Raw genomic sequence first — 20598 nt, 5'->3', positions numbered from 1 at the left:
AAAAGCAGACATATTATTTCTTAAAAATAACATTATTTAAAAATATATAGATATCCTCATAATCATAATACTGCTAAATGTAGAATTATGTCAAGTCCATGCAACAGAATTAAGTCTATCAATGTTCCATGGTGCTTTACAATAAACACCATAATTTCTAGGTGCTGCCACCTGACCTGGTTTGAAAAGCAACATATTACACCCCTGACTGCTTTTTGTTCTCTAAGAAAACAATGTTATTACCCTTGGTTAAACTCACAGGGAAAAGCTTAGATACAAAGAACTCTTAAAAATAAATTAAAAGAGAATCCAAAAGGGTAAATTCAAGTGTAAGAAGAATAACATGAGTATGTACTCTTTTTTGAGCACTTTATTGATACTGTGTGATCTGTGCTTAATGTTTGCCAACATTTTACTTAAGTGTCACCATTTCATTTCATCCTGTTATGGATCGTCGCCCTGATTAGACAGATGAAGAAAAGGTTCCAAGACTTATTCAGGGTCACATGGCTGGTTAAACATTGGGTAGATTCAACAAATCCAAGGTTTCTAACTCCAATGGTAATGATATTGTGATGTTTCACTGTGTAAAATTGTGTTGAAACGATGCTTCTTTTTGTGTTACAACTGAGATAAAGCACACAGATATTTTCTATAGGTCTGTCTGTCTATCTATCTATCTATTCCCTTGTAACCATTAATTAGGATAAGATTTTGAATGTTTCTATAAGGCCTCTTCTGAATCAATAATCCTTTAAGTAACCACTAATTACCCTCTTTCACTATAGGTAGATAGATTTTAATTAGATGATTCTAACTTTTCAGAATTCTCACCAAAAGATTTCATGTGTCTATCCATCCTTTTCCTGCTGTGTTAACTGTAGACAAAGAAAGCTACATTTCTAGATCTGACTTTTAAAGCATTACTGTAGAATCTAGACATGGTTTTTTGTATTGCTAATTTTTTTTTTTTTTTGCCAGTCCTGGGCTTGGACTCAGGGCCTGAACACTGTCCTTGGGCTTTCTCGAGGCTAGAGCTCTACCACTTAAGCCACAGCACCACTTCTGTTTTTTTCTATGTATGTGGTACTGAGGAACCCTGGTTTTCGTGCATGCAAGGCAAGCACTCTACCACTAGGCCAAACTCCCAGTCCTGTATTGCTAATTTTTTAATACTGATTTTTTTTTTTTTTGCCAGTCCTGGGTTTGGGCTCAGGGCCTGAGCACTGTCCCTGGATTTTTCTCAAGGCTAGGGTTCTACCACTTGAGCCACAGCACCACTTCTGGCTTTTTGCTATGTATGTGGTACCGAGGAATCGAACCCGGGTCTTCATGCATGCTAGGCAAGCACTCTACCACTAGGCCAAACTCCCGGCCTTAATATTGATTTTTTAAGACTATTTTTTTTTTTAAATCAAAGAAACACCAGAAGGAAGTGCTACAGAATGGTGCAGATTCAGATGGGCTGTTATCACATCCAGCAACCTCTCTACCTTGGGAGCTTCACAGACACAGCTTTCTTGATTGATATAATTTGTGCATCTATTTCCAATCATGGCTTTTCATTAGGAAGTAGATGACTACAAAAAGGTCGCCTCAGTTTATGTCAGAGAAAACTAGCCAGGCAGAACATGCAAGAGTGATTGCTGTGCATCATCCCCAAACAAGGAGAAATTTTATACTAAATACCTTGCAAAGTTCAATGGTTGTTTCATGACTGCAAGGAAAGAAAAAAACAAAAGGGAAGATCTAGTTGGAGGGTGGAAGGGAAGCTATAACGCAATGCCTTTCTTCAAGGTTTTAGTGTGGTCCTTTCCCTTGCTGTCTGGCTGGTGACAGGAGCAGCATCATAACATGACATCATCATCTGTGGCTGATGAATTCTGGAAATTATTTCAGATTAAGACTCTTTTCATCTCTCTCCCTTTTCATTATATCTCCCCATCCTCACCCCCCCCCCACCATCCCTTCGATTCTTGTCACCGCCAACTGTGGCATTTTAAGACACTATAGACATGACATGTGACAATCAGGGGAAGAATGACACTTGTTGGCTTGGAAGACTCCAGGAATGACATGTGCCTGAGGTGACGGGTGTCGGGGGTAGGTCTAGAGGATCCTCGTGTCCATCCAAGCAGGAGGACAGGCCCGGAGGGGGAACACGTGACGGCCGCCGCCACCCCGGAGTGACGTCATCCCAGGGGCGGGGCTTAGCGATGTAGGGCCTGGTGAGCTATTGAGTTGCCATTCGGCTTTCCCGTCCAACTCCCCCGATTCCCCGCCCGTCAAAGCCTAGCCCCCTCTCCCGGAGCTGAGGAGACGTGCTGAGACACCCCGCAGCGTCCGGACCCGCTTCGCTCCCCGCCGAGGACAATCTCGTTTCCCCACCCTCCCGCCTCCAGAGTGTGGAAGGGCAGGGGGCAGGGGAGCGCGCGCGCGAGCGGCACCACCACGCACGCGCCCCCACGCACGCGCCCTCCCTCCGCGCTCGCGCTCCTCCCAAGCCCGGCCCGGAGGGGGCGGGGCTGCAGGCGGCCTCTGAGGGTGCGACGCCCCCGGCGCGGAGGGCGGCGGCGGCGGCGGCGACGGCGGCGGCGGCGGCGGCGGCGGCGGCGCTAGAGAGCGGCCGGCCGGGCGCGGGTGGCTGGGCGCGCGCTGCTCCGGCGGGGCCCGGTTGGCACCGCCGCCTCACGCGAGCCGTTCGCCCGGCGCGGGCAAGCTGCGAACGCTCGGAGCGCCGGGCCTGGGGCCGCTAGCGTTGCCCTCCCGCACCCGCCGCCGCCGCCGCCGCCCTCCGCGCCTCCCCTCCGGGCGGTCCCGCCCCCGTTCCCATCCCCCCTCACGCTCACCTCCCGGCTGTGCCGCGCGCGAGGCGGAGCGAGGCGCCCACCGCCGCTGCCGCCGCTGCTGCCGCCGCCGCGCTGAGGGGCGAGAGTCTGTCCCCGCGCCTTCGCTGACAGGAGGACCACCGCGGCTTGCGCCCGCCCGCCCGCCCGCCGCGAGGCCCCATTGCGTCGAACCCGGGGCGCAGACCCTCCGAGGAGGAGGGGGGGACGCCGGAGGGCAGCGAGGGGCTCCGGGGCAGTTGCGGGCAGCGCGGGCGAACGGCGCGGTCCTCACCCGGAGACCACGGGGGACTCGGGCTGGACCCCGAGGTGCACCGTTCCCCCCCCCCCCCCGCCCTCAGAGCGGCAGGTAAGGGTCGAGGGAGCCCGTTTAGGGAAGGTCGCTCTAGTGACAGGGCCACCGACGCCGCCTCAGCTCCCCGGAGAGGGGCGGGGGCGCGCGGGGAGACTGAACCCCAGCAGCCAAGTGCCTCCGATGTCGGAGGTGTGGGGATTGAGGCTGCCTGCTCTTGTGGCACTGGAGGGTGGCTTCGGATGGGTCTGGGGGTGGGGGTCGGCCACTTGGCTGTCACCGAAGGTGTCATGGCATTTGATACCTGGAGTGTGTGCGGGTGACAGGGACCCGGAGAAGATGCCTGGCGGATTGGCTTAACGTGTCAGGGAATGTGGTGCAGAACGAGTTTTGCAAAACGTGCCCCCCCACCCCCCGCATGCACCATGCAAGTAGTTGTGAAATGTGCCAGGTAAAGGCACAGGATGGGCTCGCTCGGGTGGCATAGAAATTCCTGGTAGAGGAGTTATTAGCGATACGAATAATTCCTCTGGGCAAGGTGGTGTAGTGTGATAAAACATTAATAGGGTCCACTGCTAGATTATTTTGCCACAGGAAATCCAGAAGAGCTTATGTGTTATTATTTTTTTTTTTTTGACATAGGGAAGGTACTCATGTGAAAGCAAAAGGCAATTTGTGTCTGGTTGTGAGATGGGGAAAAAATAGGGCTAAAATAATAATAGGTTTTGCCTTCAGCTTGTAGAGAGCACTGACAGAATCCTGTCCTGTCTTCTGTTCCAGGTGTGGAATGTTGAACATTTTTTCATAAAACATAAACAATGATAATTAACATTAGGAAGAGGATTTGGTGTACATGGGGTGTCTTCCACTCTCTGATCCTTTACAGGAACAGAAACAAAATACATCAACAAGAAAACCTCCAAACAGTCCAAGTATCTTGACCATAATTGTGAGTTCGAGATCATTAGGCAAGGGAAAACATTTTTTCACATATGCCCCTTTCTTGATTTTTACACAGGTGAAAATGAATGAAGGAAACAAAACAATATGGTGAACAAAAGGGGTAAATTTTCAGGCATTTTGAGGGTAGAGCCAAAGCCATTACGGAGGATGGCAGTAGTGAAATATTCTTCTATGTTCTGGGTGTTGGTGTGGTGAAATAAGAGAAAAAGGCAATACAGAAATTTGGCATAAAAAGCAACATGGACACTGTCAGTGGGCTGTTTCTTTAGCATTTCTCAGGTAGATCATCTTAAGAATGTGACCACAAAAATAGAGCATTAAATATTCCTTCCTTCCTTTCCTCTTCTTCCATTTTCCTCTCTTCTTTTCTAGATGTGTATATGTGCATGTATACATGTATGTATGTGAAATTGCCCACTGGCTGCAAAAACCTTGTGATTTCCTTTTAAGAGCATCTGCATTTTGAAAGGATTGTCAGAACATAGCTGAAATTTCAGAAGTAACAAAAGACAGCTAGATGAGCAATGTGATACACTATATATATATGCATATATATATACACACAATGACTGTCTATTGACTGTGAAACAAAAGCAGAACTAACTGGATGTATTCATTAGGATATGTTTATGATGAGAGTTTGGCGTATTATGTTCAAATTCTTACACAAAAATTGATACTTGGGTAGATGTTGTAATTTGCCATGCAATCTGGAAATTCATGCTGATTGGCTTCCCCCTGGTTCCAAATTCAGCCACTGAGGGATCATTTCCTTTGAAGATAAAATTGGATTTTCCTTCATGATTAATTTGGGGTTTTTGCTTTTCTGCAGTTATTTTCCTTATCTTGAGGCTCTGTTGAGGCTCAAAGAAGAGAGGACAGGGCCAGGGAAGAATAAAGAGCAGTTCTGTTGGGTCTTCCTGTTTTGTTCTGACTGCAAGCCATATGTACTGCCACCCCCTACTGTCTGTTGGAAGAGGTGTTACAGAGCCCTATTCTTTTCTTGTTATCACTGCCCCCTTGTGTAAGGGAAGAAATTGATAGTTGTGGGTTTTTTTTTGGGGGGGGGGGGAGGGAGCCAGTCCTTTTGGATTGCTTTTTATCTTTGTCGTGCTTATATAGATTTATTAATCAGTTCTCTTTAGAGTTGCAGGGTTTCAGACTTATAGTAATTTAGATTTGTGTCTATTTTAACTAGTAATATGATTTTAGTCAATAATTCATATGGCTAAGAATGGTTTCAGTATGTTCGGAAAGATGGGAAATTATTACTATTGGTAATAATAGCTCACATTTACACAGCACCTATGCTATGCTAGTCCTCTTTTACATTTCTTCTAATAGCTTCAAAACCCTATGAACCATGTACTTTTATTTTCTATTGTATCCATGAGATACTGGGACACAGATTCAATAACCTGCCCAAGATTATATCCCTAAGAAGTAGAACTGTTTCAGTATGCTATGTTGCCCTTTCATTCAAATTAGAATCCCCAAGGCATAAATGAAATGCACATACCTATCATAAAGGAAACAGTACAAATGTGAATAAGCCTAGAACTCATGTAAATGTTAAGCCTATACATATACAAAAATTATAGTTACTTATAGTGAAACATTTTTTTCTAATTCATTTTTTGTTTTATAAGTAGATGAAGGAGTATTTTTTATGTGGCCAAGGGAATATTTGTGATGGAGTTTGATTTGGGGAGAAGTTAGTGGCAAAAAGTTGCCCTTTTTCATGCAAAAGTTACTTTTAGGTATATTGATATAGATAGATACATTATATGCACATGGCTTCTTTTCAGTAAATTATGTTTTTTTTGTCCAGTGTGGGACTGGAACTCTGGGCCTGGGCTGTTGTCCCTGAGCTCTTCAGCTCAAGACTAGAGCCCTATCCCTTGAGCCACAGTTAAGAGTCTCACCGACTTTAGTGCCTAGGCTGGTTTTGAACTATGATCCTCAGATCTCAGCCTCCAGAGTAGCTAGGATTACAGGTGTGAGCTACCATCTGGCTTTTCAGTCAACTTTTATTGCTGATTTCCTTTGTAAAATTAAGGAGAAATTATTATTTTCCTTAATTTGTAATGTTTTAATGATTTCTATTTTATTTTAAAAATAGCTAAAAAAAGATTGGAGCTTTATGTGTATTTAACTTCCACAAACAAATGTTTGTTCAGACTTTTCTTTTTTTTTTGGCCAGTCCTGGGGCTTGAACTCAGGGCCTGAGCACTGTCCTTGAGCTTTCCTCAAGGCTAGAGCTCTACCACTTGAGCCTCAGTACCACTTCCGGTTTTTGAATGTATGTGGTACTGAGGAATTGAACCTAGGGCTTCATGCATGCTAGGCAAGCCCTCTCTCTACCATGAGGCCAAACTCCCAGCTGCTCAGACTTTTCTTAACATTTAAATGTATTATAGATTTTAACTGTATATGAAATGTCTGTAAAATGAACAAACTATAAAGAATAAATGGAACACTACCTTTAGCAATTCTGATGATTATTTTCTTTTTCAAGCCAAGCTATTTCTGTTATTCTTTAGCAGAAGTTTTTCTCAATGATGGTGCAAATAACACATCACATATATCAAAATACCTTTAACATACACTTGTTAATGTGATTTATTGATTATGGCTGAAACATATTCAGGATGTGTGTTTATACAATTTAATATAGTCAGTAAGTTAAATATGGACTCAGGCCATGCTCTTGTATTTGTATCGGTTGGTAGTTCATTTTAGGATACTTAATTTGTAAAACCTGATTTGATCTGTTGCTATCATAAAAAGTTATCAACATTGTTAAAGATTTATGAACTCCTTCCATCATTTACCTATCTATTCCATGTTAACATTTCTTTTTTCTCTTGTCTGTATGAGAATTTTCTAAATGACAAGGGACATGGATCTAGAAAGGAGTGTACTAATCCAGTAGTTCCAAAGGAGAATATTTGAGTAGTAGGTATTTATTAGTTACATAGGAGAGTAAGTATGCATAAAAGAAATGCATCAAAATTCTATTTATCATATCTCTTCCCCTCTCAATCAAATACACATTGGACACAATAATTAAAATTACAATGGATTAAATTTAGCCAGAATCACTTGGCTGGAATATATTTACTGACTACTCAGATTTCCTTTCAGGGACTTAGAACAAGATGTTGCACATACCTGTTTACTTTTCAGTTCAAGAAAATAAATAATAGAGGCTAGCTTAATTAGTTTGACAATTACTTTTTTTTATATGAGTGAAGTGATACCTGGCATTTTTATATTTACCAATATGTGTTATCTCAAATAGTGTTATTGGAGGGAAGACATATAAATAATAGTATACATAAATCATTTAGACTCATAATGCCATGAAAGCTCCCACTTTGTTTATTAGAAAAGGCTTTTCTAATAACTTACATTATGTGAAGATTATTTAATATGTAATTTAAAAAGGTGATCAAGGAAATATGTAAATGATGATAGAGTATGTATCCCTTGGCAAAAATTGTGGAAAGAATGTTGGAAGAAAAGCATTAAAGGCTTATAGTCTCTAGGTACTTAATTAGTGTTCTTTTTTTTTTTTTTTTTTTGATGCTGATTCTTAGGCTTGAACTTTGGACCTTGTATTCTGGCTTGCTGTTTTTTGTTCAGGGCTGATACTCTAACCTATTGGGCTATGTCTAGCTTTTTGCTGGTTAATTGGAGATAAAAGTCTTATGGATTTGTCTGCTGACTAGCTTTGAATGACTGATTCTCAGATCTCAGCCTGAGTAGCTAGGATTATAGGTGTGAGCCACTAGCATCTTTTTGACAGAGTGGGGTTTGCACTCAGAGCATTGTGCTTTCTTTCTAGGCTAGTGCTTTCCCATAGAGCTGTGATTTCAGCCATTTTTTCAACTGGTTAGAATCTCACTTTCCGCCTGGACAAGCATCTGCCTATTTTAGGCTTCCTGGTAGTAGCTAGGATGACATTTTTTTTTTTTTTTTTTTTTTTTTTTGCCAGTCCTAGGGCTTGAACTCAAGGCCGGAACACTGCTCTTGGGCTTTCTCAAGGCTAGCACTTTACCACTTGAGCCATAGCCACTTCTAGCTTTTTCAGTGCGTGTGGTACCAAGGGATTGAACCCCAGTCTCTGTGCATGCTAGGCAAGCACTTCACCACTAGGCCAAACTCCCAGCCCCTGGGATGACAGTTGTGTGCCATCATGCCCAGCTTACCTTGAGATGGAATCTTCAGATTTCTGTTTCTGTCCTGGCCTAGAACCGTGATCCTAACTTTGACTAATATCAACCTCCAAAGGACTCAGGATTCCAGATGTGAATCACTGGTGCCCAGCGTTTAAACAATGTTTGAGTATTTAAGATTCAAGATAAAATATTAAGTGGAAAACAACATATCTGTGACATGAGATTTAGAAGATGAAAGTAGTTTAAGGAGGTAATAAGTGAGAACAATTTCTAGTATGGAACTATCTTATTCCACAAAGCTCTAAGTAACTGTAGCTAGTTATGGGGACAGATTTTTTTTTATTAGATCTGTTTAATTTATATGGTATATCAAGTGTTGTACTATTATGTTATACCCCCACCCTATGTCAGTATATACATGTTTTAAATCTTGGATGTCAGAAAAATTGCTTATTTTTAGTTTTATTTTTAGTGGTAATGGAGTTTGAACTCAGAACCTTGTATTTCCGAGACAGATAATCTACCTTCAAGCCATGCCTCTAGCCCTTTGTACCCTAAATAATTTTTAGATAAGCTCTGACTTACTTTCTAGGCATATGCCTGGACTTCAGCTCTGTTTTTTGCTTCCCACTATCACTGGGATGATAGAACAGCACCACCAAGTCCACCTTCTTCCATTGAAATGAAATCTCATGGACTTTTCTGTCCCAATATTTTGTTATATTGAGTTTCTGTTTGCTCTTGATGGTTGAAGGTAGACATGACTGAATATAATAGTCAGAGGAAATGAGTTGGTATTAATCTTAATCATACTTTTCCTTTATCCTTTTCTTTCCTGTAAATCAATTTCTGCCTTTATGTAGTACTGGATGCATATCACCTCTCAAATGCCTTTTTTTTAAAAAAAATTTTTATCTTAGAAATATGTTTTATTTGTTTCCACTAATTATGAACTTTCCCCTTATCCTTAGCTATAGACATTAACAGTTTTTTTTTGTATGATCTCGTCACAAAAAAAGTTATCAAAAGTTATTTGGTACAGATTAAATTCCTTTTTTTTTTAAATCAGAACTTGAGAGTCTGTTGCCAGTTCTCTCAACAGTGATTTGCATGATAGTCAATTATCTTGCTGCTCTTTTGATTGTTTTGTTGTGTTCCTATGGGAGCTTGAAGTCAGGGTAGGGCCTTATCCCTTAGCTTATTCTGCTCAAAGCTGGAACTCCTATTTCTTCTTTTTTTTAAAAAATATTTTATTTTTTTCATATATTTTTATTGTAATTAATAGAAGGGTTACATAATATTTGCCAGATAGATGGTGCATTAATTCCTATACATTGATACCCTTTGGAACTCCTATTTCTGAAGTAACGGCTCCACTTCTGGCTTTTTGCTGGTTAATTGCTGGTTAATTGGAGATAAGAGTCTCATGAACTTTTCTGTCCAGGCTGGATTTGAGCCACAATCCTCAGATCTCAGATTTCAGCCTCCTTACAGGCATGACCCTATTGCTGTAATATCTTTACCATTCATGTCAAAATTTATGAATCTTTCCTTAAAGATATCTCCATGTAGCTGCCAAAGCTATTTTTCAAAATTATTTGCTGTGTTATTTTTCTTAAGAATCTTCCAGGGGCTTTTTATTATTGAATGGCTAAGATAGAAGCTCCTTAGCAAACCATATAAGGTAATTTGTGATCTTTCCTGTTTCCTCTTTTGATTCAATATCTACCATTTTCTTCTCTTTTTTATTTATTTTTTATTATTTTGTCAGTCATAGGGCTTGAATTCTGGGCCTGGGCACTGACCCTGAGCTCTTCAGCTCAAGGCTACCACTCTACCCCTTGAGCCACAGTGCCATTTCGGGTTTTCTAGTGGTTAATTGGAGATAAGAGTCTCAGGGTCTTTAGTGCCAGGGCTGGTTTTGAACCTGTGATCCTCAGATCTCAGCCTCTTGAGTAGCTAAGATTACAGGCGTGAGCCACCACATTTTCTTCTTTAAAAGCTATTTTTCAGGTAATTTGAGTTACTTATGGTTCCTTTAGTATTCAGTATGCTCTTGAATTTTCATACTTTTCTATATGAAGCTTTGTTTCCATGGAGTACTTGACTCCTCTCTTTTGTTCTTGGGAAATTTCTTCATTCACTCTTCCTTAAGTCCTTAGCCTAAACCTTTATCTTTAGAGTGAAAAAGTTTTGCCTACCCCCTACCCAGCTTGGGTATGCTGTTCTCAGTTTCCTTTTGTACTTGTTGACAGTTATCTTCAGCTATGTCTTTGAAAGCTCATCTCTTATTTTGGAATTGGAGGGAGTTCAAGATATCAGAAAGTAGATTTAGAGAAAGACACATACATGTATATATAACCATATACCTTCTAAGAAATTCAGAGCAACTCCTGGGCTATAATTAAAATTGATCCTAAAGATAAACCATGTTTTGTTCTTTTTTGTTTCCTGTGGTGACAGGATTAGAAGGTTCTTTATGTGAATTTTGGCCATATATTTATTTCTATATTAAAGATGTTGATTAACTGTAGCCTATGGAACAAATCCCAGCCTATCATCTGTTTTTGTATTGCTTGCAATATAAGTTTTTTCATTTTAGACATAATTGAAAAAGTATCAGAACAGTACTACTTGACAAGTTAAAATTAGTTAGAATTTAAATTGCAATGTCCATAAAGACTTCATATTGGAATACAGCCATGTTCCTTTGTTTACATATTGGTTAAGACTATATTTTGGGGTACAACAGCAGAGTAATTGTCATAGAGACCATATGGCTGGAAAAACCTAAATATTTACTATCTAGCTCTTTACAGAAAAGATTTGTCCATATTTGATCTATTACACAGTGTGCCTCCATTAATGTTCTTCAAAAGTCAGTGAATTGAAACTATACCTTATTTGGGCTTTGCAGGAAATAATGGTTTCAATTAACTGAGAACTGTTTGGCTACTTCGCCTTTAGTACTAATGTATCTGACCAATCAGTCACTATTGTATCTTCTTATGACACTCATCTAATTCTGAAGAGTTTCTGAAAAGTGTGCTATTAAGTTCTATTCCTTTTCTTTCTTTTTCTCCTGTTTTGGAGGGGCTTATCGAGATTTGAACATGGGGCTTCACACTTGCTCAGTGCTCTGATGCTGAGCCATGTTCCTAGCTTGTTTTTACACTAGTTATTTCATTGATTGATTGATTGATTAATTGATTGCTGGTCATGGGGCTTGAACTCTGGGAAGGGGGCACTGTCCCTGAGCAATTCAGCTCAAGGCTAGTACTCTGCCACTTTGAGCCATACTTCCAGATTTCTGGTAGTTAATTAGAGATAAGAGTCTCATGACTGGGATGGCTTTAAACTGTGCTCATCAGATCTCAGCCTTTAAGAAGCTAGGTGTACAAGGGTAAGCTACTGGTGCCCAGCCTACACTGGTTATTTTTCAGATAGCGTCTTGCTTCTTGTTTCATGATGTTAACTTTTTTTTCTTGTCATAGCTGGTGTATACCACCATGCCCAGCTAGATTCTATTCCTTTTTGTGTGTGTGTGTGTGGGGGTGTTCCTGGGGCTTGAAGTTAGGACCTTGGGCTGTTCATAAGCTTCTTTTGTTCAAGGCTAACACTCTACCACTTGCTACTTCCAGCTTTTTCTGTTTATGTGGTACTGAGGAATCGAACCCAGAGCTTCATGTATGGTAGGCAAGCATCTTACCACTAAGTCCCAGTCCCAGCCCTCTATTCTTTCTTAAAAGAAGTATTCCAAGTGGAGAGCGGTTCAGAGTATAGCATATAAGAGAATATATTTCTTTGCTCAGGTTTCAGTCTCAAATATATATGTTTGTATATATGCACAAGTCCATGTACACGTACATATATCATAGATAAGTTCCATCTGTTTATCTGTCTATATGTCTGTCTATCTATCTATCTAGCATTGCTTTGGCTCTTGGTTGGCATTTTTTCTTATGGTTGTTGTTGTTCTACCACATGAGCTACCCCTCCATTTCTTTTGTTGTTGTTGTTGTTGGTTAATTGGAGATAAGAATCGTAAGGTTTCTCCCCGCCTTTTTTAGTATCATGGTTTTGAACTTCAGGCGTTGAGCTCTTGATCAGTTTTCTTCTTCATGGCTGGGCTCCATCAATTTAGCTGCATTATAGAATTTTGATGGCTAATTAAGTATGCGTTTCATGGACTTTTCTGATCTAGCCGGCTTCAAACTACAATCCTCCAGACCTCACTCAACTTTCTGAATAGCTAGGATTACACAGTATTGAGGCACCACTGCTTGGCTCAATACTTCTTAACATTTTTTATCTTTTTGTTGTTGTTGTTGTTTTGTTTGTTACTGGGATTTGAACTCACACTTGCTAGGCAGGTGCTATATTGCCGAGCCACAACTCTAGCCCTTGTTTTGTTGTTTGATATATGATCTCCATAAGTTGCCCAAGCTGGCCTGGGACACACTGTCATCCTGCTTCAGTCTCCTGAGATTACAACAGTGTACCACATACTCAGCTTCCTTTTAGTTTCCTTTTTTTCACTTTCTATTTTTCTTACGGGATTTTCTGTTTTTCTCACTTTTGTCTAAATTTCTAGAGGAATTTTTCTTTTTTATTATTTTCTGAGTTATGCCATCTATTTTTTTCAGATTTTGTAATTCTTATTTTTGTTCTTTCATGTCTTGTGCTATTTTTCTCAAAATATTTTAGCTTCTTTTGAAATAGCACATTAGTTTTGATCTGTTACGTGGGCATGCCATTCTGGCATGCTTTCATCGTCTTTAGGGATGTTATTCTCCTCTTTCTCTCTCTTCTTAAAAGTAATGACTTTGCATGAGATTAACTTTCTTATGTTCTATGACATTTTTATTTGACATTAATTTAAAAAATCTTTTAGAATGTAGATAGGCTTAGGAAAGCTTATTTAAACTTTAGAGTACTTTTTCTTTTCTTTGTTAAAAAAATAAGACATCTTCTGGAAATTTCTTGACCCTATTCTTCTCTTTTTCTTCATCTTTGCTGCATGACCCAATTTTCACCTCTCTGTGACCATGAAATCTTCAGTTTGTGCCTTTTGGAACCTTTTGTCAATCATCTGCAAAAGTGCAACATCTTCTCTAATATCTTTATCTACATGTTCTAGCAGGGATGATGAACATTTTCTTATGCTAAGGACCACTTGGGTATTTATAACATCATTAGAGAGCCATGCAAAATACCAATACAGGTACACTGCTGCCATAGGCATCCTATAAGAAGCATATATATCTGTTCTATCATATAGTACATCATTTTGAGGGTAGATACCAGACGTTCAAAACCCCTGTAGCTAACTGAAAATCTAGCTTTCCTCCTAAAGGTCCCTACCTGGAAGAGCTCTTCAATGGTGGCTTCTCTGGATGAAAACAAAGATCTTCTCTTTGTTTCTAGTTGATGTGTTTAGAATTCTGGGCTCATTGTCACTTTCCTAGTTCTCCAGTTGAATTATTGGTGACCTCACTGTGTGAATAGATGGTGCTTCTAATACTCTGACCTCTTGATTTTCTTTCCTCCAATGATCTTGCATTCTTTCTTAACCATTCATTTCAGTGGCATTTTCTATGCAGATGTTTTCAAACCCTCAGTGTATTGTCTGAGGAGTTTCCCAAAACCCATTGATTCCTAGCACTCACTTTTACAGATAGCATTATATATTATATATTTACATTTGGTTTGTCTGAAATGTGACCAAGGGTATTAATACGTTTTCAGAGTGATTTTACTGTGCATCCAGCATAGATTGGGAGTCATTGCCTAATAAATTATTACCAATAATTGCAGCTTTCTTTGATAATTAGTTTCTTCAACTATCCCCTTTTACTTTTCTGCTCTCTGGATTCTACTTTCAGTCTCTTTCACCCCCCTCTTCCATATTTGTTACCGTAACACTGGGTAATACCAGTCTTTCCAGTTTTATACTTATTAGTAAATATGGTTGGAACAAAACATCTATAATATATTGACTTTTAATTCTTGGCCAGTACTCAGTGAACTTAAATTTATTGTTTAGTACTGCCTACCTGTCTGGTTCTTTCCATTCCCATTGGTTAGATGATCGTATCTTTCCCTTGTTCTGAAACTTTCAAATACTTTTTTTTTTGTTCTTCCTCTTAACTCGTGAACTTGCTTTCTGTTTCTCAAAGAAAATACAAATAATCTCCCTATATCCTGCCTTTACACATCATTACTATGAATTGTCTGGCTTTAATTGTCTGCCTTTTCTTCTCCCTCTGTCAGAAGCTGTTTTTTGTCCCAGTATTGATTAAAGCTGTCCTTTTCATCCTCCTCCCTTTTTTTCTAGTACTGAGGCTTGAACTAAGGGGCTCACACTCTCACTAAGCTCCCCCCACCCCTTGAGCCACATCTCTCTAATTCTGATTTTTTGCTGTTTTTTTTTTTTTAATTTGTTTTTGAAATCAACATCTCTTGGGTTTGTCTACCCAGGCTGGCTTTGAACCACCATTCTCAGATCCCAGTCTCCTGAATAGCTAGGATTATAGGTGTAACTCCAGATACCAGGACCCTTTTCACATTCTTAAGGACACTGGTTCTGTAACTGTTCTTTTCTTCTTTTCTAGATTACTGTCAATAACATAATTGCATTGTAGTTTCATTCATTTAAAAGAAACCCTTTCTTTCTAGCTACCATCCTATATATCTTTATTCTTACTTGTACCAGTTTCTACAGAAAGTTACTTAAACATTCACTTGTCCTTTCTGTTTCACAGCTTTATTGAGGTATAATGTACTTTTGAAATTTGCTCATTGTAAATGTACACTTCAGTGATTAGTGGTAAATTAATGTTGTGTACCTGTCATTTCAATCCAAGTTTAGAGCACTACTATCACCTAAAATATTCCTTCAGTCCATTTGCAGTCAATGTCCATTCCTAACCCCAGCAGTGACTAACCAAAGATCTGGTTTTTACTTCTATAAATTTGCAATTGGGCATTTATACAAATGGAATTATAATATATAGTTTGTTTTATTTTACAATATAAATGTAGTCATTTGCTACTTGTTTTTTTTTTTTTAGCATGTTTTTAGGTTAGTCTGTGCTGGCCATTTATCAAGATGTCTTCTTTTTTATTGCTGAATATTTCTTTTTCTTTTTTCATTTTTTGGTCCAAATTTTATTTAAATAGTGATATCCTTATTTTCCCTGTGAAGTTGGGTCATCTTACTTTGCATTTATGATACATAAAGATCTATTGCATATCTATTTGAAGATTATGAAAAATTTCTCATTGCTGAAAATTTCTACAGCATATGGAAATACAACATCTTGTCTATTTGTTTACAAAATGGACATTTGAATTCTTTTTACTCTTTGACTTGTATGAATAATGTTACTATGATAGGGACAAATGTTCTTATTTCTGTTGAAGATACTTAGGATAGGAATTTCTGGCGTTATCATCCATTTACAGTTAGTTTTTGGTATGAGATAAAAATCTTAAGACTTTTTCTGCATATGTGGATATTCATTTGTCCCAGTACTGTTTGTTGAAAAGATTGTCTTTATTTCATTAAATTGTTTTTAATATCTGAGGTATATAGAAGGATTATTAACATCTTATGACTGTTTTACTCCCTAGAACTTCCTGTTAGATCTTCTGATGGTACCTTGGACCTTTGATTTCTCCAGCTAGGACTGTAACTTCAAAATAATGGAGTTGCTGTAACAAAATGCAACAAACCATAATTGTGGAAACTAAACTGCTGGTTTTCAAGGCCTGTTCTACCCTGGTTGATCTGTATTTTGGGGGCATGATGTGGAAATTGGAGAAAATAACTCCAGGCAAATATGCCACAGTGTGAATTGTTCTTATGCAATGTTAAGTAGCTTTCAGAAGTAAATACTTCTTTATTGTATGGCTTTGGTTGATTTCCAGAGTGCAGAAAAGTCAGATCTTTATTTTTGAACAATCCAGTATGGCTTCTTTCTCCATGATTTCACTGAAATTATTTGTTATAGCTGTCTTTGACTTTTTCCATTGCTCAGTCCAACATTATTTCTTAGTCTGTGTAACTTGACCTATCAGCAGCAGTTGATTCAATGATTACTCTGTCCCAAGTAAAGCCTGCTTTTTAGTATACCATTATTTCTTCCTGGTTCTATGTCATTGTGTGGTCAGTCCATTTTAGTCAATTTCTTTCACTGATAACTCCTCGTCTTCATAACCTTTAAAACTTGGAATGCTCTAGAGATCTTATCCCATCTGACAATATTGCTTCCCCTGCTGCTCTCTCAAGTGATGTCAACCTCTTCCCCTATTTTTATTTCCCATGTAACTCTCTGACCATTGAGCCTAGAAGTAGAGTATATGTCCTTTTTTACTCTTTGTTTGCAGCATTCAGATAACTCCTTGCTTCTCTGAAGTTCTCTAGCTTTAAATATCATGCATCAGATTGTATTATTTGCAAACTGTGCTTCTTTAAAATTCTCTAGCTTTAAATATCATGTATCAGATTGTATTATTTGCAAACCATATTGAAACTGCCATTGATTGTGTTTCTTGATTCATTCCCTGTACTGATCTTCAATGTTAACTACTAGAGTTAGACCAAACTCCACAAGTTAAAGACTCAGCTCTCCATAAGATTATTCTTAACTTTAAACACCCCTAGCTGCAACTGTGGAGGTGCCCAGAATCACTTGCATTTTGCTAATTAGCTACACATACTATATTTAGTATTACAGTTTTATTGTAGCATAAAGAATACAAATCAGAATCAGCCAAAAGAAGAGATGTATAGAACTGGGTGGCTTCCAGATAGGAAGTTTGTGTGTGTCGTGTGTGTGTGTGTGTGTGTTGGGTTTTGAACTCAGAGTTTCCTGCTTGTTAAATAGGTTGTCTACCTCTGATCTGAACCTCCCACCCATTTTTGTGCTGGTTATTCTTTTATTTCCTCATTTTTTTTTTTGGTCAATCATGGAACTTGAACTCTGGGCCTGGATGCTGTCCCTGAGCTCTTCAGCTCAAGGCTACCGCCCTACCCCTTGAGCCACAGCTCCACTTCCAGTTTTCTGGTGGTTAATTGGAGATAATAATCTCACGGACTTTAGTGCCCAGGGTGACTTTGAACCTTGATCCTCAGATCTTAAGTGTTCCGAGTAGCTAGGATTACAGGTGTGAGCCTGGACCATAATCTGTCCATTTAGGCTTCTAATGCTAGTTGGGATGACAGTATGTTCAACCATGTTCAGCATCTTTTAGTTTTAGGTGGAGTCTTTTGGACTTTCCTGCTCAGCTGGCTTGGAACCATGATCCTACCAGTCTCATCCTTTCACATATCTTAGGATGACAGGAACTTGCCAACTTTTCTGCCCTGGCTGGTCTTGAATTGTGACCCTCCCAATCTCCCCAAAATTTAGCCTTCTTTTGATAGCTTTATCCCATGGGGGCCAGTATAAATCACCCTGATGTCTAATAATACTCAGAGTATAGTATTATCAACCAGAGATCACCTGTTTCAGAATCTGGAGTTTTTACTGGAGCTTTATTATGTAAGCATAATTGACTGAATTATTAGCAACTGTTCAATTTAATCTATAGCTCCCCTATTTACTCTGATATTGTATGGCTCAGAGCTCTAACTCTCTGGTTACATGGTTGGTTTTAGCATAGCCAGGTTCCACTCAGTCACAAACTTATCTGGGGGGGGGGCCACTGTAATTCCTGCAGTGAATAAAAAGGTTACTCCTATCATATAGGAAACTATTTTCCAGGAACTGGAAGACAAAGGTGAGCCAAATTGTTTCTACTTTTAGTGTAGACGTTCCCTTTTGATTAATTTTTTTCTCTCCTCAATATTATATTATTTGTGATCTTAATTCTTTTTTTATAAAATACAACATTTTTTTTTTTTTGGGCAGTCCTGGGCTCGAGCTCAAGGTCTGAGCACTGTCCTTGGGTTTTCTCCAGGCTAGAGCTCTACCACTTGAGCCTCAGTACCACTTCTGGCTTTTTTTTATGTACGTGGTACCGAAGAATCGAACCCAGGTCTTTGTGCATGCTAGGCAAGCACTCTACCATTAGGCCAAACTCCTGGCCTTGTTAATTCTTGTTAATTTCATCCATGTAGATTTTTTTCAACATTTGATCTTCTCATTCTTTGAATTATCTCTTTGAGTAATCTCCCAATTTACCTCACTTTTTTCATAGCCACAATTTAATAATTGCAGAATTTGCATAATTTCAGTTTCATGCATCCACTTTCTGATTTCAATAGTATCCTGACTTCAGTAATCATTCTATTCCACTATGTTCTCTTATCCATTGATTCTACCTCCATTTTATCTCTATATCTTCACTCTCTTCCCTATTTGTTAGTTGAAATCAGTCCTAATTATTGCTGTACATACCCTTGACTATCGTGTGTGTGTGTGTGTGTGTGTGTGTGTGTGTGTGTGTGTGTATGTGTAGATGGTGGTGAACCTAGGACTTTGCACATATGAGGCAAGCCCTCTACCACTGAACTATACTCTTTCTTGATTCATTGTCCTTGCTGAGCCAAAACCACATTTCTGTTTAAATTTACTTTTCCACTCTTTCCATGCTTGTGCATCTATGAAGCTGATTGTGGTTAGTGAAAATACAACTATACTGATTGGTTTTACTTTCAGTTCATGACCACAAACTTCCAAGTGGAACCATAGCCCTGCCAGGTAATCATGTTTATATCTTTTAAGCTAGGAGAGGGAAGATGATTATTTCACATTTTTCTCTCATCTTACACTTCTAACACTTTTACACTTCCCATTCTTTTTCCTAGCTAATGATTTTTATTTCTACTTGATTAAAAACTTTGAAGGTGGGGCCGGGAGTTTGGCCTAGTGGTAGCGTGCTTGCCTAGCATGCACGAAGACCCGGGTTCGATTCCTCAGAACCACATACATAGAAAAAAGCTGGAAGTGGCGCTGAGGCTAAAGTGGTAGAGCTCTAGCCTTGAGAAAGTTCAAGGACAGTGCTCAGGCCCTGAGCTCAAGCCCAGGACTGGCAAAAAAAACAAAAAACAACTAAAAAAAAAACTTTGAAGGGAACTTCTGTAGCTCACAGTTATATTTTTCTGTGTAGTATTTGCAGTCATATATTGTGAATTACTAAGAACCAGGCATACTTCTTTTTATAGAACCTTTTAGGTGTTCACTAGACTGTATCAACACTGCCTATTAAGAACATTGCTATCTGTACTTGCCTTTTTCCATTTCTAATTAATTTTCATAAAATTAGGATAGTTTATGATTTTAAAAACATGTGTAATTTTAGAAGGGCTATTTAGCGAATTTCATCATCAACTGCCAATTCTATACATGTTTGACAAAAAAGGCTTCTCTCTTGGCCTTTTAATTATAGGCCAAGTATCCTATTGCCTAACAAATGTTTAAAGTTCAGGAACAGATTTGAGGGTGTAATATTGAAGGAATTAGATGTTATCTTGTCATTCATATCTTTTTTTCTTTTCTTTTTTTCTAGAGTTTGTATATGAGAGAAAACAAGCAATATTTATTTTTCTGAGTCTGGCTTATTTTACTTAACATTATGATCTTCTGTCCATTTTCCTCTAAATGACATCATTTCATTCTTCTTTATGGCTGAGTAGTATTCCTTTATGTATATATACTAAGTTTTCTTTTATCTGTTCGTCAGTTGATGAGCATTTTGACTGACTTCGCAGCTTGACTGTTGTTAATAGTGCTGCCATAAATACTGACTCGAATTCCATTGCATATATGCCCACAAGTGGTGTATGTATTAGTAGATTGTAGATATTTTCTCCCATTCTGAAGGTTGTTCCTCATTTTGGTATTTACTTTGATTTGCAGAAGGTTCCTAACTTGATGCAATCCCATTTGTCAGTTCTTGCTTTTATTTCCTGAGCGATTAGTGTTTTACTAGAAAGTCATTGTGATTTGTGCTTATATCTTAGCATGTTTACCCTTGTAGTTTCAAAGTTTCATGTCTTTGAGCCATTTTTGAGTTCAGTGTTGTACAGTGTGAGAAACTGAACTCTAGTTTCAAGTGTACCACCAATTTTTCTAACACTTTGTTGAAGAGGCTGTCTTTTCTTCAGTATATGTTATAGGTACCTTCTGTGAAAAATAGATAAATGTAGCTATGTGAATTTATTTTAGGTCTTCCATTGGTCTAAATGTCTGTTTGGGTGCCAGTACTATGGCATTTTTGTTACTATAGCTTTGTAATATAGTTTGAAATCCATTTTTTGGTACCAAAAAAGCAGTTCTTGTTTTGCTTAGAATTGCTTTAACTA

General features: G+C 39.0%; 1 protein-coding gene across 5 annotated transcripts in view; it reads left to right on the top strand.

Annotated features, from left to right (window-relative positions):
- The first annotated feature begins 3047 nt into the window (after positions 1–3047).
- Positions 3048–20598, top strand: part of Tanc2 (tetratricopeptide repeat, ankyrin repeat and coiled-coil containing 2) — a 247578-nt gene continuing 230027 nt past the window's right edge. For all 5 annotated transcript variants that reach the window (XM_090349974.1, XM_090349973.1, XM_090349972.1 and 2 more), the window contains exon 1: positions 3048–3195. The gene's annotated coding sequence lies outside the window, so the exon portion shown is untranslated. The remainder of the gene's footprint in view (positions 3196–20598) is intronic.

Source organism: Megascapheus bottae, chromosome 17, assembly GCF_031878675.1.
Source record: "Megascapheus bottae isolate mThoBot1 chromosome 17, mThoBot2.hap1, whole genome shotgun sequence".
NCBI lineage: Eukaryota > Metazoa > Chordata > Mammalia > Rodentia > Geomyidae > Megascapheus > Megascapheus bottae.
Note: the sequence above shows the minus strand (reverse complement) of the source record. Positions and strands in the feature narration are given on the sequence as shown.